This window comes from Stenella coeruleoalba, assembly GCF_951394435.1.
Source record: "Stenella coeruleoalba genome assembly, chromosome: 10".
Lineage (NCBI taxonomy): Eukaryota > Metazoa > Chordata > Mammalia > Artiodactyla > Delphinidae > Stenella > Stenella coeruleoalba.
In genome coordinates this window covers 103735602-103753887 of record NC_137156.1, presented here as the reverse complement: position 1 = coordinate 103753887, position 18286 = coordinate 103735602, and the positions used below count along the sequence as shown (strand labels likewise).

Genomic DNA, 18286 nt, shown 5'->3' with positions numbered 1-18286 from the left:
GGAATAGAACTAATTTTATTATAACCACTAGTCTGCAATAAAGCAAATGCACAAAAGATAAAATTAGCACACAGAAATCAACAGCCTTAAATATATATCTCAGAAGACATTAGGAAGATAAAATCCCTTTTATAGTAACAACAAAGAAGATAAGATATTTAGGAATAAACTTAAGAAACATGCAAAACCTACATTAAACACCTTCGAAAGACACGGAAAATAGATGTGAACAAATGAAAAGACATTCCTTGTTCTTAGAATGGCATCATCGTAAAATTAAGTTTTCCTTAATTTATGAAGTTTAAACAATCCCAATAAAAATAGCAACAAGCTTCTTTGTGAAGTTAGACAATTGATACGAAAGCTCTTAACCTTAAAAACGCAAGAACCAAATTTAATGCCTGATAGGCAAGAATGCCTGACAGGCAAGAACGCCTGACCAGATGCTGAAGCAAGCTTTTCAGACAGTGTGGTATCAGCGCACAAATGACTGAAGGATCCGTGGAAAAGAACAGAAAGTCCAAAAATAGAGCCAGGCACATGTAGGAATTTGGCATTTGATAAAGGTGGCGTCTCAAGTCATTGGGGCAAAGAAGGACTTTTTAACAAAGAAACTGATTAGTTGTTTGAAAAAAGATACTAGATCTGCAGCTCACACCACACATAAGAACAAATTACAAAGGGGTCAGAGATCTAGATGTAAACAAAAGAAACCACCAGAAAGCCAGGACTCTCATGTCCCTCCTGACTCTCAGATGCTGGGATTTCAACGCTTTGGCAAAGTAACTGAAAAGGCAGAGTGTCCCTCTGAAAACAAGTATTGGGTTGGCAAAAAAAAATTGTTCGGTTTTAAGTAAAAATAAAAGATTTTTCATTTTCACCAAGCACTGTATCGAACACCGTATTCACTAATCGACGAGACAATACACTTGTTTCGGTTTTCAGACCACCTGGCTCACCCGCTGTGCAGCTGTGATGCACAGGACGTTTTATGCCCACATTTGTGCAAGGACTGCCGGCTCACAGCAACCACCAGGCATTTCCCAGACACCCTTGCACCTGAAGCGACCACGAGGATCAAGTTCAAAAATGCTGAAAACAACGTGTGGTTCTCTAAGTTAAAACTCTCCTGAGCTGATTTAGAGATTAACCCAGAACAGTCGGCGGCATCACGGCAGCCCCTACCCAGCGCAGTGGTGAAGGAGCACCGCTAGGTCAGATCAGGGACAGGGCAGCCTGGGTCGGAAGGGAGCCACCGGTCAGGCAAAACTATTACAGGGGTGGTAACATTTAGAGTTTCTTTTTTGAGGTCAAAAGAAGTTGTTTTCACATCGCCAGCAGCCCCCCACCTGTTGTAACAGGAACCCAGATGGGGGAGCGCGTGGCCCAGTTAAGATCTTAAATCACTTCCCAAGAGTGACAAGCATGACTTGGCGGCCTCCTGAGCACGGGTCAGAAGCTGCTCAGCAGAGGAAGTGACAACAGCACCCTGGCCTCCCAACCCCAGAGGCCAGCAGGCAAGCTCAGAGCTTCTGGGGCTGGTGCGGAAGGGCGCTGCAAGGGAAGGGGCTGGGAAAGGGAGAACACATCTGTAAATACTGAGGGGTCCACAGGGAGAGCGGAAGGGGCTGCAGCAGAAAGTCAGCCTTGCAGGGATGTGCGCTGCAGCCTCAGAGCCACAGATGCACAGCCGGGGGCAGGGGCGGGGGGCGTGGTAGTGGCGGAGGGGAGGCTCTGCCCTTAGGCAGCACTGCAAACACCAGTGTGTGTTCAGAGTGCAGGGACTTGAGCTGGTCAGCAGCACAGACAAGAGCTGCCTTCCTCTGTTAAGGGAGAGGAAAACCTCTCCAAACATCTGATCCTAGAGAAAGGCTGAGGCACATTTATAACCCTTTTAAAGCATGATCGTGATACGTGTGGAATAGATACATTCAGCGGGCATGACGGTGACTTGAGACACCTGCAGGGAGAAAATGCCTTTAAGCAGGTGCGTTGGCATGTGACGCTCTCAAACCCCAGACAAGGTGTCCCCGTGTCCAATCACAGAGGATTCATGGCAGGTGCTGTACAAAGAAACCCTCAGGGAAACTGACAGAAGACACACACACGGCTGCATTTAAGGGTTAAGGCCTAAGACAGCATCCTTTGACATGGAAGAGCTGGGAGCACCCAGGAAACAGGAGCACGGATTCACATCCTCCAGAAACAAGCTCCTTGCCTGGCCTGCAAGGTTCCATGGGTCCGGCCCTACCCCGACAGCTCTGAGCACCCCCCCCAATCTAACCCTTCTGTTGCCCCCTCCACACCCGCCACTTTGAACGCACCCACTGGTCCTGACTCAGGGCCTTTGTTCCTGTGGGTCCTCCACCCCGGAAGCCCTGTGCTGTCCAACCTTATTAGCAGGACTGTCCCTCACTCTCTCAGGCTCTGCTCGGGTGTCAGCTCCAGACAGGCCCCCCTGCCCTCTCCCAACCAAGTAGCCCCTGATCCTCTATCGCCCGACCTCCTTCCTTCTGTTTCCTTCACAACACCCTCACTATTCTGAGTACTTCATAATAGGTCACAGCACTCAATACTAAAATTATAGTATTTATAAATGCATTAATACTTAGTATATCTTTCTGTCTTTACTTGTTTACTGTCTAGGACACACCGTCCAGCACGGTACCTCTAGCAACACTTGGGGTTCGGCGGGTCTGAACTGAGGAGTGCTGCAGGTGTAAAACACACACTGGATTTTGAAGACTTAGCATAAAGAGAGAAGGTAAAGGATCTCACCAGTGATCTTTATATTGATTACATGTTGAAACAGTAAATTTTGGATTAACTCAATATATTGGGTTACCCACAATTTAATACTGAAATCAATTTCATTTACGTCTTTTTACTCTGTCAATGTGCCTACTAGACAAGTTTAACTTCCACATGTGGCTTGCATTTGTGATTTTCGTCCTGTTTCCACTGGACAGCAGTGATCTAGGATGAACATCCTGTGAGAATACAGACTTTGTCTTGTCCCGGCGTCTAGGAGAGCACCTGGTGCACAGTTCAGGCTTCAGTCACTTGTTAGCGGGACCCTGTGTCCATTGCATTCTCTCCCTCTGTCCTCACTCTCTCACAATTCCTTGCCCCCTGATGACATCATTACATAGGATGCCAACACCCTTCCTTGTCTGCTTAACTAAGCCCCTGTCCTGATCTGCTCCCTTCTTGGTTAGATCTTAAAATGTGTTTGGAAATAACCTTAATTCTTTTCCAAAATAGTTACTGCATTTTGAAGAGCCCATTTTATGGATAAATTAATCTAATTACCCTGAAAGGACAGGTGGAAGAAAGGGAAAGAAAAACAAACAAACAATCTCATCATAGGGAGCAGTGTGGGGTAGCAGCTGAGACAGCGAAGGCCAGGGGGTCAGAAAGGTGCCAGATGCCTGAGCAGGAAAGGAGGGGTCAGCAGTGAGGACAGGAGGGGCAAGCACTGAGAACCAGCCTCTGCGTCCCGGCCCCAGGCAGGCGCCCCCCACTCGGAGCAGCTGCTGAGGCAGCAAAGACGTCTACGTGCGGAGAGACGCCAGCCACTCAAAGTCACTCTGCAGAATTGCTGAGCACTTCCTATATGCCAGTGCTGGGGACACAGCCAGAATAGAACAGACAAGGTCGCTTCCTGGACCTTATATTCTGTCTGAAGGAGACAGGAAATGAGCACACAAGCACATACATACGTATGTATTCTATGCGCTTCAGTACTGCACACTCAGAGACTGGAATCCACGTTCCCAATTCAATTTTAACATCCACAGCTTGGCGGATAAAGTTGGGCAGTGGAACTGTTTGAGTATAATTCTAGGACTTTTACAAGTTAAGGATATCTAAGACAAATCTCTGCAGAAATAAAACCCAGGCTAGATTTGAGAACACAGAGGCCACTGTGTAAAGGAGCATTTAGTCCCAGCTGGGTGCCACTAATGCGGGACAGCTCCAAGACTTGTCACATACACTGCATGTTGAAACCTAGAAAATGCTAAAAATTACATTTCTAGAGAAGAAAAAATCATTTTAATACCAGTATTAGCATCAGTACAAAAGTAGTACAAAACGCACCTGCAGAGCTGCTAGTGTTGCTATGATATTTGGCACAGAATGAAAGAAAAGCAAAACATGACACCCACTGGAATAGAACTCGCTTGCCCGAAAAGCCCTGAACTCTGCAGCGCTCCAGGGCAGGAAAATGCTCTGAGCATGCCCCAGCACCTTCTGGAAACTGCTGGCACTGCCGCCCAGATCGCTGGCTCTGAGCTGAAAGGAGCCAGAAACAAGGAACAAGGACATTGATTTAACATTCTGCAGTCACCGCAGCACCAGGGCAGGGAGCCCACGTGCAGGGTGGCTCAGCAAAGGAGACCTGGCAAACTGTAACGCAGGCTTTTGGGCAACACGTAACCAGTCCCTGGCTTATGAATTATGTGCTACTACACTGATGCTCCGTGAATTTCTGCAGGAGGGATGGCTGTGCTATTCACAAGTGGCGTCTTACTATAAAAGGAAACACTGAGGAGATTGGTTCAAGATGGTGGAGTAGAAGGACGTGCGCTCACTCCCTCTTGCGAGAGCACCAGAAACAACTAACTGCTGAACAATCATCGACAGGAAGACACTGGAACTCACCAAAAAAGATACCCCATATCCAAAGACAAAGGAGAAGCCACAATGAGACGGTAGGAAGGGCACAATCACCATAAAATCAAATCCCATAACCACTGGGTAGGTGACTCACAAACTGGAGAACGATTATACCACAGAAGTCCACCCACTGAAGTGAAGGTTCTGAGCCCCACGTCAGGCTTCCCAAGCTAGGGATCAGGCAATGGGAGGAGGATTTACCAGAGAATCAGACTTTGAAGGCTAGTGGGATTTGATTGCAGGACTCTGACAGGACTGGGGGAAACAGAGACTCCACTCTTGGAGGGCACACACAAAGTAGTGTGTACATCAGGACCCAGGGGAAGCAGCAGTGACCCCAGGGAAGACCGAACCAGACCTATCTGCTAGTGTTGGAGGGTCTCCTGCAGAGGCAGGGGGCAGCTGTGGCTCACTGCAGGGACAAAGACACTGGCAGCAGAAATTCTGTGAAGTACTCCTTGGCGGGAGCCCTCCCAGGGTCCGCCATTAGCCCCACCAAAGGGCCTGCAGGCTCCAGTGCTGCATCGCCTCAGGCCAAACAACCAACTGGGAGGGAACTCAGCCCCACCCACCAGCAAACAAGTGGATTAAAGTTTTACTGAGCTCTGCCCACCAGAGCAACAGCCAGCTCTACCCACTACCAGTCCCTCCCATCAGGAAGCTTGAACAAGCCTCTTAGATAGCCTCATCCACCAGAGGGCAGACAGCAGAAGCAAGAAGAACTACAATTCTGCAGCCTGTGGAACGAAAACCACATTCACAGAAAGATAGACAAGATGAAAAGGCAGAGGACTCTGTACCAGATGAAGGAACAAGATAAAACCCCAGAAAAACAACTAAATGAAGTGGAGATAGGCAACCTTCCAGAAGAAGAGTTCAGAATAATGATAGCGAAGATGATCCAGGACCTCGGAAAAAGAATGGAGGCAGAGATCGAGAAGATGCAAGAAATGTTGAACAAAGACCTAGAAGCATTAAAGAACAAACAAACAGAGATGAACAATACAATAACTGAAATGAAAACTACACTAGAAGGAATCAATAGCAGAATAACTGAGGCAGAAGAAGGGATAAGTGACCTGGAAGATACAATGGTGGAATTCACTACTGCGGAACAGAACAAAGAAAAAAGAATGAAAAGAAATGAAGACAGCCTAAGAGACCTCTGGGGCAACATTAAACGCACCAACATTCGCATTATAGGGGTCCCCGAAGGAGAAGAGACAGAGAAAGAACTCTAGAAAATATTTGAAGAGATTATAGTTGAAAACTTCCCTAACATGGGAAAGGAAACAGCCACCCAAGACCAGGAAGTGCAGAAAGTCCCAGGCAGGATAAACCCAAGGAGAAACACACCAAGACACACAGTAATCAAACTGACAAAAATTAAACACAAAGAAAAATTATTAAAAGCAACAAGGGGGAAATGACAAATAACATATGAGGGAATTTCCATAAGGTTAACAGCTGATTTCTCAGCAGAAACTCTACAAGCCAGAAGGGAGTGGCACGATATATTTCAAGTGATGAAAAGGAAGAACCTAAAACCAAGAGTACTCTACCGGGCAAGGATCTCATTCAGATTCGCTGGAGAAATCAAAAGCTTTGCAGACAAGCAAAAGCTAAGTGAAATAAGCACTACCAAACGACCTCTACAACTGCTAAAGGAACTTCTCTAGGTGGGAAACACAAGAGAAGAAAAGGGCCTACAAAAACAAACCCAAAACAATTAAGGAAATGGTAACAGGAACATACGTATCAATAATTACCTTAAATGTGAATGGATTAAATGCTCCAACCAAAAGACACAGGCTCGCTGAACGGGTACAAAAACAAGACCCATATATACGCTGTCTACAAGACACCAACTTCAGACCTAGAGACACATACAGACTGAAAGTGAGGGGATGGAAAAAGATACTCCATGCAAATGGGAATCAAAAGAAAGCTGGAGTAGCAATACTCATATCAGATAAAACAGACTTTAAACAGTGGTTAAGAATCCTCCTTCCAATGCACGGGACATGGGTTCGATCCCTGGTCTGGGAAGATCCCACATGCCACGGAGCAACTGGGCCTGTGTGCCACAACTACTGACGCTCACACACCTAGAGCCTGTGCTCTGCAACGAGACAAGCCAATGAAATGAGAAGCCTGCACACCCAAAGGAAGAGTAGCCCCCGTCAGCCTCAACTAGAGAAAGCCTGCACGCAGCAACAAAGATCCAAAAAAACGCAGCCAAAATAAATACAATTTAAAAAAAAAAACGGAAATTGACAGTAACTCACTAATAGTGGGGCACTTTAACACCTTACTTACACCAATGGACAGATCATCCAGACAGAAAATTTATAAGGAAACACAAGCTTTAAATGACACAACAGACCAGAAAGATTTAATTGATATTTATAGGACATTCCATCTGAAATCAGCAGATTACACTTTCTTCTCCAGTGCACATGGAACATTATCCAGGATAGATCACATCTTGGGCTACAAATCAAGCCTTGGTAAATTTAAGAAAATTGAAATCATATCAAGCATCTTTGCCGACCACAACACTCTGAAATTAGAAATAAATTACAGGGAAAGAAACGTAAAAAACACACATAGAAACTAAACAATATGTTACTAAATAACCAGCATATCACTGAAGAAATCAAAGCGGGATTCAAAAAATACCTAAAGACAAATGACAACGAAAACATGACAATCCAAAATCTGTGGGATGCAGCAAACGCATTTCTAAGACAGAAGTTTACAGCAATACAATCCTACCTCAAGAAACAAGAAAAATCTCAAATAAGCAATCTAACTGTATACCTAAAGGAACTAGAGAAAGAAGAACAAACAAAACCCAAAGTTAGTAGAAGGAAAGAAATCATAAAGATCAGAGCAGAAATAAATGGAACAGAAACAAAGAAAACAACAGCAAAGATCAATAAAACTAAAAGTTGGTTCCTTGAGAAGATAAACATAATTGATAAACCTTCAGCCAGTCTCATCAATTAAAAGAGAGAGAGGACTCAAATCAATAAAATTAGAGAGGTTTCTCTGGTGGTGCAGAGGTTAAGAATCCGCCTGCCAATGCAGGGGACACAGGTTCAAGCCCTGGTCTGGGAAGATCCCACATGCCATGGAGCAACTAAGCCCGTGCACTGCAACTACTGAGCAGGCGCTGTAGGGTCTGTGAGCCACAACTACTGAGCCCGCCTGCCACAACAACTGAAGCCTGTGCACCTAGAGTCCGTGCTCCGCAACAACAGAAGCCACCGTGATGAGAAGCCCGCGCACTGCAACGAAGAGTAGCCCCCGCTCACCACAACTACAGAAAGCCCGCACACAGCAACAAAGACCCAACGCAGCCAAAAATAAAAATAAAATAAATTTATTTTAAAAATAAATAGATAAAAATAAAATTAGAAATGAAAAAGGAGAAGTTACAACGGACACTGCAGAAACACAAAGCATCCTAAGAGACTACTACAAGCAACTCTATGCCAATAAAATGGACAACCTGGAAGAAATGGACAAATTCTTAGAAAGGCACAACCTGCCAAGATTGAATCAGGAAGAAATAGAAAATGTGAACAGACCAATCACAAGCACTGAAATTGAAACTGTGATTAAAAATCTTCCAACAAACAAAAGCCCAGGACCAGATGGCTTCACAGGCTAATTCTATCAAACATTTAGAGAAGAGCTAAGACCTATCCTACTCAAACTCTTCCAAAATATAGCAGGGGGAGGAACACTCCCCAACTCATTCTACGAGCCCACCATCACCCTGATACCAAAACCACACAAGGATGTCACAAAGAAAGAAAACTACCGGCCAATATCACTGATGAACATAGATGCAAAAATCCTCAACAAAATACTAGCAAACAGAATCCAACAGCACATTAAAAGGATCATACACCATGATCAAGTGGGGTTTATTCCAGGAATGCAAGGATTCTTCAATATATGCAAATCACTGTCATAAACCATATTAACAAATTGAAGGAGAAAAACTATATGATCATCTCAATAGATGCAGAGAAAGCTTTTGACAAAATTCAACACCCATTTATGATAAAAACCCTGCAGAAAGTAGGCATAGAGGGAACTTTCCTCAACATAATAAAGGCCATATATGACAAACCCACAGCCAACATCATCCTCAATGGTGAAAAACTGAAAGCATTTCCACTAATATCAGGAACAAGACAAGGCTGCCCACTCTCACCACTCTTATTCAATATAGTTTTGGAAGTTTTAGCCATAGCAATCAGAGAAGAAAAGGAAATAAAAGGAATCCAAATCGGAAAAGACAAAGTAAACAAGTCACTGTTTGCAGATGACATGATACTATACATAGAGAATCCTAAAGATGCTACCAGAAAACTACTAGAGCTAATCAATGAATTTGGTAAAGTTGCAGGATATAAAATTAATGCACAGACATCTCTGGCATTCCTATACACTAATGACGAAAAATCTGAAAGTGAAATCAAGAAAACACTCCCATTTACCACTGCAACAAAAAGAATAAAATATCTAGGAGTAAACTTACCTAAGGAGACAAAAGACCTGTATGCAGAAAATTATAAGACACCGATGAAAGAAATTAAAGATGATACAAATAGATGGAGAGATACACCATGTTCTTGGATTGGAAGAATCAACATTGTGAAAATGACTCTACTACCCAAAGCAATCTACAGATTCAATGCAATCCCTATCAAACTACCACTGCCATTTTTCACAGAACTAGAACAAAAAATTTCACAATTTGTATGGAAACACAAAAGACCCCGAATAGCCAAAGCAATCTTGAGAAGAAAAAACGGAGCTGGAGGAATCAGGCTCCCTGACTTCAGACTATACTACAAAGCTACAGTAATCAAGACTGTATGGTACTGGTACAAAAACAGAAAGATAGATCAATGGAACAGGATAGAAAGCCCAGAGATAAACCCACGCACATATGGTCACCTTATCCTTGATAAAGGAGGCAGGAATGTACAGTGGAGAAAGGACAGCCTCTTTAATAAGTGGTGCTGGGGAAACTGGACAGGTACATGTAAAAGTATGAGATTAGATCACTCCCTAACACCATACACAAAAATAAGCTCAAAATGGATTAAAGACCTAAATGTACGGCCAGAAACTATCAAACTCTTACAGGAAAACATAGGCAGAACACTCTATGACATAAATCACAGCAAGATCCTTTTTGACCCACCTCCTAGAGAAATGGAAATAAAAATAAACAAATGGGACGTAATGAAACTTAAAAGCTTTTGCACAGCAAAGGAAACTATAAACAAGACGAAAAGACAACCCTCAGAATGGGAGAAAATATTGGCAAATGAAGCAACTGACAAAGGATTAATTTCCAAAATTTACAAGCAGCTCATGCAGCTCAATAACAAAAAAAACAAACAACCCAATCCAAAAATGGGCAGAAGACCTAAATAGACATTTCTCCAAAGAAGATATACAGACTGCCAACAAACACATGAAAGAATGCTCAACATCATTAATCATTAGGGAAATGCAAATCAAAACTACAACGAGATATCATCTCACACCAGTCAGAATGGCCATCATCAAAAAATCTAGAAACAATAAATGCTGGAGAGGGTGTGGAGAAAAGGGAACACTCCTGCACTGCTGGTGGGAATGTGAATTGGTACAGAGAACTACGTAGAACAGTATGGAGAACAGTATGGAGGTTCCTTAAAAAACTACAAATAGAACTACCATATGACCCAGCAATCCCACTACTGGGCATATACCCTGAGAAAACCATAATTCAAAAAGAGTCATGTACCAAAATGTTCATTGCAGCTCTATTTACAATAGCCCGGAGACAGAAACAACCTAAGTGCCCATCACCAGATGAATGGATAAAGAAGATGTGGCACATATATACAATGGAATATTACTCAGCCATAAAAAGAAACGAAATTGAGCTATTTGTAATGAGGTGGATAGACCTAGAGTCTGTCATACAGAGTGAAGTAAGTCAGAAAGAGAAAGACAAATACCGTATGCTAACACATATATATGGAATTAAAAAAAAAAATGTCATGAAGAACCTAGGGGTAAGACAGGAATAGAGACACAGACTTACTGGAGAATGGACTTGAGGATACGGGGAGGGGGAAGGGTGAGCTGTGACAAAGTGAGAGAGAGGCATGCACGTATATACGCTACCAAACGTAAGGTAGATAGCTAGTGGGAAGCAGCCACATAGCACAGGGATATCAGCTTGGTGCTTTGTGACCGCCTGGAGGGGTGGGATAGGGAGGGTGGGAGGGAGGAAGATGCAAGAGGGAAGAGATATGGGAACATATGTATATGTATAACTGATTCACTTTGTTATAAAGCAGAAACTAACACACCATTGTAAAGCAATTATACCCCAATAAAGATGTTAAAAAGTAAATAAATAAAATAAATAGATAAAAATAAAATTAGAAATGAAAAAGGAGAAGTTACAACGGACACTGCAGAAACACAAAGCATCCTAAGAGACTACTACAAGCAACTCTATGCCAATAAAATGGACAACCTGGAAAAAATGGACAAATTCTTAGGTATAACCCTCCAAGACTGAACCAGGAAGAAATAGAAAATATGAACAGACCAATCACAAGTAATGAAATTGAAACTGTGATTAAAAATCTTCCAACAGACAAAAGTCCAGGACCAGAGGGCTTCACAGGTGAATTCTATCAAACATTTACAGAAGAACTAGCACCCATCCTTCTCAAAACGTTCCAAAAAATTGCAGAGGAAGGAACACTCCCAAACTCATTTTACAAGGCCACCAACACACTTATACCAAAACCAAAGATACTACAAAAAAAGAAAATTACAGGCCAATATCACTGATGAATATAGATGCAAAAATCCTCAACAAAATACTAGCAAACAGAATCCAACAATACATTAAAAGCATCATTCACCATGATCAAGTGGGATTTATCCCAGGGATGCAAGAATTCTTCAATGTACTCAAATCAATCAATGTGATACACGATATTAACAAACTGAAGAAGAAAAACCACATGATCATCTCAATAGATGCAGAAAATCTTTTGACAAAATTCAACACCCATTTATGATAAAAACTCTCCAGAAAGTGGGCGTAGAGGGAACCTACCTCAACATAATAAAGGCCATATATGACAAACCCACAGCCAACATCATTCTCAATGGTGACAAACTGAAAGCATTTCCTCTAAGATCAGGAACAAGATGAGGACGTCCACTCTCACCACTATTATTCAACATACTTTTGCAAGTCCTAGCCAGGGCAGTCAGAGAAGAAAAAGAAATAAAAGGAATACAAACTGGAAAAGAAGAAGTAAACAAGTCACTGTTTGCAGATGACATGATGCTATATATAGATAATCCTAAAGATGCTACCACAAAGCTGCTAGAACTAATCAATGAATTTGGTAAAGTTGCAGGATAGAAAATTAAGGCACAGAAATCTCTTGCATTCCTATATACTAACAATGAAAGATCAGAAAGAGAAATTAAGGAAACAATCCCATTCACCACTGCAACAAAAAGAATAAAATACCTAGGAATAAACCTACCTACAGAGGTAAAAGACCTGTACTCAGAAAACTATAAGACACTGATGAATGAAATCAAAGATGACACAAACAGATGGACAGATATACCATATTCTTGGATTGGAAGTATCAATACTGTGAAAATGACTATACTACCCAAAGCAATCTACAGATTCAATGCAATCCCTATCAAATTACCAACGGCATTTTTTTTTTTTTTACAGAACTAGAACAAAAAATCTTAATATATGTATGGAGACACAAAAGACCCCGAATAGCCAAAGCAATCGTGAGGGGAAAAAAAGGAGCTGGAGGAATCAGGCTCCCTGACTTCAGACTATACTACAAAGCTACAGTAATTAAGACAATATGGTGCTGGCACAAAAACAGAAATAGAGATCAATGGAACAGGATAGAAAGCCCAGAGATAAACCCATGCACCTAGGGTCAACTAATCTATGACAAAGGAGGCAAGGATATACAGAGAAGAAAAGATAGTCTCTTCAATAAGTGGTGCTGGGAAAACTGGACAGCTACATGTAAAAGAAAGAAATTAGAACACTCCCTAACACCATACACAAAAATAAACTCAAAATGGATTAAAGACCTAAAAGTAAGACAGGACACTATAAAACTCTTAGAAGAAAACGTAGGTTGAACACTCTTTCACATAAATCACAGCAAGATCTTTTTTGACCCACCTCCTAGAGTAATGGAAATGAAAACAAAAATAAACAAATGGGACCTAATGAAACTTAAAAGCTTTTGCACAGCAAAGGAAACTATAAACAAGACAAAAAGATAACCCTCAGAATGGGAGAAAATATTTGCAAACGAATCAATGGACAAAGGATTAATCTCCAAAATATATTTACAGCTCATATAGCTCAATATAGCTCAATACATTTTTTAATTAATTATATATAGCTCAATATATAGCTCAATATATTTTTTAATTAATTTATTTATTTATTTTTGGCTGCACTGGGTCTTTGTTTCTTGCGTGGGCTTTCTCTAGTTGTGGCGTGTGGGGGCTATTCTTCGTTGCAGTGCGCGGGCTTCTCATTGCGGTGGCTTCTATTGTTGAGGAGCAGGGCTCTAGGTGCGTGGGCTTCAGCAGTTGTGGCACATGGGCTCAGTAGCTGTGGCTTGCAGGCTCTAGATCACAGGCTCAGTACTTGTGGCACACGGGCTTAGTGGCTCCACGACATGTGGGATCTTCCCGGACCAGGGCTTAAACCCATGGCCCCTGCATTGGCAGGCGGATTCTTAACCACTGCACCACCAGAGAAGCCCAGCTCAATATTAAAAAAACAAACAACCCAATCAAAAAAAATGGGCAGAAGACCTAAATAGACATTTCTCCAAAGAAGACATAGAGATGGGCAAGAGGCACATGCAAAGCTGCTCAACATCACTAATCATTAGAGAAATGCAAATCACAACTACAATGAGGTATCACCTCACACCTGTTAGAATGGGTATCATCAGAAAATCTACAAACAACAAATGCCAGAGAGGGTGTGGAGAAAAGGGAACCCTCTTGCACTGTTGGTGGGAATGTAAATTTATACAGCCACCATGGAGAACCATATGGAGGTTCCTTAAAAAACTAAAAATAGAATTACCATATGACCCAGTAATTCCACTACTGGGCATACACCCAGAGAAAACCATAATTCAAAAAGACACATGCACCTCGATGTTCACTGCATGCAGCACTATTTACAATAGCCAGGTCATGGAAGCAACCTAAATGTCCATCGACAGACAAATGGATTAGGGAGGTGTGGTACATATATACAATGGACTATTACTCAGCCATAAAAAGGAATGAGATTGGGTCACTTGTAGAGACATGGATGGACACACAGACTGTCATACAGAGTGAAGTAAGTCAGAAAGAGAAAAACAAATATCGTATATTAACGTATGTATGTGGAACCTACAAAAATGGTACAGATGAACCAGTTTTCAGGGCAGAAACAGAGACACAGATGTAGAGAAAAATGTATGGACACCAAGAGGGGAAAGTGGTGGGGAAGGTGGTAGTGGTGGTGGTGGGATGAATTGGGAGATTGGGATTGACATGTATACACTAATATGTATAAAACAGGTAACTAATAAGAACCTGCTGTATAAAAAAATAATTTTTTTAAAAAAGGAAACACTTTTAAGGTGAGGATTTATGGGCATACATGCAATTAAATCATCTGAGCTCATTCATCCATTCACCAAAGATCTTGATGTGCCTCTTACAAATTTGTTTTTAGGGATACAAAAAATGAATAAAATATGGTCCCTGACTTCCAGAAAACCACAGCCTAGTTCTAGAGATCCACATGTGAGAAAATAATTATGGTGCCACGAGGTAAGTATAACAGAGGTTTGGACACTTTACTATGGGCTCAAGGAAGGGATATAATGACTCCTGGCTGGCGAGAGATGGGGGTCCAAGCAGGCTTCTGGAGGAGAGGATGTCTGAGTGGAGTACCGTAGGGTGAGTAGGAGTTTACCAGGCAGATGAGAGCCGAGGAAGACCATGTACAAAACGCATAAGCAGAAGCATGTGTGGGTAAGTTTGCGCGTCCTTAGAGACCAGCAGTGCGAAAGGAGGACGGAAAGTGGGGTGAGATGAAGTTGACGGCGGCCTCGGTGTTAGTTTGGACATGGGTTCAGCCTGTCTTAAAAAATATGTCCCCAGATAAAAATGGCTTTAAGAATAAAAATGTTTTAAAAGCAAGTCTGAGAAACTGTCACAGACACAAGGAACTTAAGGAGACTTGATTGAATGTAATGTGGTGTCGTGGACGTGGCTCTGGGACAGAAAAAGGACACTGGGGAAAGACTAAGACAATCTGAATAAAGTACGCACTTTAGTTAATAGAAGTGTCTCAACATTCATTCATTGTAACAAACGTACTATTCTAACGTGAGATGTTAGCAAGAGGGCAAACAGGACGCGGAGTATATGGGAACTCTTTGAACTATCTTCCCAAATTTCCTGTAAATCTAAAACTTCCTAAAATGAAAAACTGAATAAAATCAATCAAACAAACAAAATTTCTCTCTCATATAATAATATGAGCATGAGAGGTCCAGGGCTGGCAGAAAGTCTTCTCTGTGTCAGAGACCCAGGCTCCTTCCACATGCCAGACCTGGTCCTCGCCCACATGGTCCAACAAGGCTCAGCCCCTGCACCCTGTACCCGCCCCCTCCACTCCTGCACTCTATCCTCTCCACGGCTGAAGTGACAGCACACCCTCCGGGCACTCCCTATCCACCCCTACCACTTCGATATTCACAGCACATCCTAAATTCACCCCTACCACTTTTATACACTCACATTCTACATTCTGGATGGAAGGGGGAAGAGGATGACAAACGAATTCCCTCTCTGGGAACACTTGGAAATTGCACGTACTGCTCACAGGGAGAACCTAGCTGCGAGGAAGCCTGGGAAATGTAGTTCTTGCTCTGGGCGGCTGTATGGGCAACCGGGGGCCAAGTTAAGCGTGGGAGGTCCTGTTTCCAGGAACAGGAAGGGGAGGATGGAGCCTGCAGGGGCCGTCAGCTGCTTTGCTCGCTGTACCCGAGATCTCTGCAATGCTCTGGGGGAGAAACTGATGCAACAGCCTTGCATTTTCTGCTTCACTTATTCTGACATGCTGGCTCGACAGTGATTTTTCGATTCCTCAAAACTAGAATTTTCAGGATGTGAGCGGTTATTCAATGCCAGCGAGTAATGAATGAGTGCTGACCCACTCACGTGCTTTGTAAGCACAAATTCGGACACTGTTTCAAAGGACCCTTTCGAACCTCTGGCATGTATCCAGTGCCCAAGTTTATACTAGCAAGTCATGAGCTCATGTCCCCAGGTGAAGGAGACAGGAACAGAGCGTGGGGGGGGGGGACGGTGGGCAATGAGGCTGATGTCAACTTTCACCGTCTTGGGTTGGAATCCCAGTGTATCACTTAGTGTGCTACTGGGGACAAATTACTCACCTTTCTTGGCTTCAACTACATCACCTGTAAAATGGGGATAATAATGACTCTCCTTGGCCAAATTAAATGAGGTACTAGAATTGACCCATAGAGGAAGCTCAAAAAACATCTTGCTTTCCTTCGAACTCAGGACATCGGCTGTCAGTTACTATGTGCAGAGCGCTTGGATAGAAACTACACCCCAAGAAAGGATTTAAAAACCTAGTTTCTTGTAAAGAGACATGGGCATGTTTCTAATGATGCGTTAGCCAGGTGATCAATCCTAACAGGTGTAATAAAGGGACAAAGTGACATCACGTCCACCCACTGCACTGCACTGGGGACAGAGAATCATCACCTCTATGATGTTCCTTCTAAAAATGCGTGATCTGAATTTAATCATGAAGAAATGGAGACAAACTCAGATCAAGGGACATTTTCGAAAACAACTGACCTGGACTCAAAAATATCAGTGTCATGGAACACACACATGCACACATGCACATGTGCACACAAAGGAGAGGGAACTATTCTTGCTTAAAGGAGGTGAAGACGTGTAACTAATGAACACAAACATTTGAAATCTTCCATCGGGAAAACCTGTAAAGGACATTGTTGTAACAACTGGGAAAAATTGAATATAAACTATACATTAAATAATAGTGTGTGTCAATGTTAAATTCGTTGACAGAGAATCTTGTGATGGTTAAGTAGGCTTATGCCCTTTCTCTCAGGAAATACATGCTGATTTATTTAGAGGTGCAATATCATGATAACTGAAATTTACTTTCAAATGATTTTTTTTTTGCAGTATGCGGGCCTCTCACTGTTGTGGCCTCTCCTGCTGCGGAGCACAGGCTCCAGACGCACAGGCTCAGCAGCCATGGCTCACGGGCCCAGCCGCTCCACGGCATGTGGGATCCTCCCGGACCGGGGCACAAACCCATGTCCCCTGCATCGGCAGGCGAACTCTCAAGCACAGCGCCACCAGGGAAGCCCTCAAATGATTTTTTAAATGTGAATGTGTGTAGGTAAGTATATGTGAAGAAAGAGACTGTAAAATAAAATGTGGCAAAATGTTAACCATCAGTGAGTCGGGACACGGTGTATAATTTTTCACTGTATTACTCTTTTAAGGTGGATTTGAAATTTTTCAAATAAAAGTTGGAGAAGAAAAATAAGATGCTATGAAGGGAAAGAACTTGAATTACATAAAAGAGGGTTAGGGACTTCCCTGGTAGCACAGTGGTTAAGAATCTGCCTACCAATGCAGAGGACACGGGTTCGAGCCCTGGTCCGGGAAGATCCCACATGCCGCAGAGCAACTAAGCCCGTGCACCACAACTACTGAGCCTGTGCTCTAGAGACTGTGAGCCACAACTACTGAGCCCATGTGCCACAACTACTGAGCCTGCATGCCTAGAGCCCATGCTCCACAACAAGAGAAGCCACCACAGTGAGAAGCCTGCGCAGGGCAACGAAGAGTAGCCCCCGCTCATCGCGACTAGAGAAAGCCCGCACGCAGCAACAAAGACCCAACACAGACATAAATAAACAAATAAATAAAATGTATTTTAAACAATAGGGTTAAACTGGGGCAATGTGTTCAAGAGAAATTCTGATTCTACTGACCTACTGCTTCTACCAGTGACAATGTAAAAAATACTAAAATATTTACATTTTTTAAAAAAAGGAAAAAAGCAAGATGTTTTAGTCCATTCAAGCTACAACAACAAAGTACAACAGGCTGGGTGCTTTATAAGCAACAGAAATTTATTGCTCACAGGTCTGGAGGCTGGAAGTCTGAGATCAGGATGCTGGCACGGCCGGGTCCTGGGGAGGGCCCTTTTCTGGGATGCACACAGCTGACCTCTTGGGTCCTCACCGGTGGCAAGAGCATGAGCTACCCCTCTGTGGTCTCTTATCAAGGCACTAATCCCACCCACGGGGCTCCACCCTTACCAGCTCATCACCTCCCAAAGGCCCCACCTCCTAGTACTGTCACACTGAGGGTTAGGTTTCAACATATGGATCTGGGGAGA

At 42.9% G+C, this 18286-nt stretch overlaps 1 protein-coding gene across 4 annotated transcripts in view; it reads right to left on the bottom strand.

Annotated features, from left to right (window-relative positions):
* MGLL (monoglyceride lipase) overlaps positions 1-18286 on the bottom strand; it is a 277335-nt gene that overhangs the window by 116598 nt on the left and 142451 nt on the right. The window lies entirely within an intron of this gene.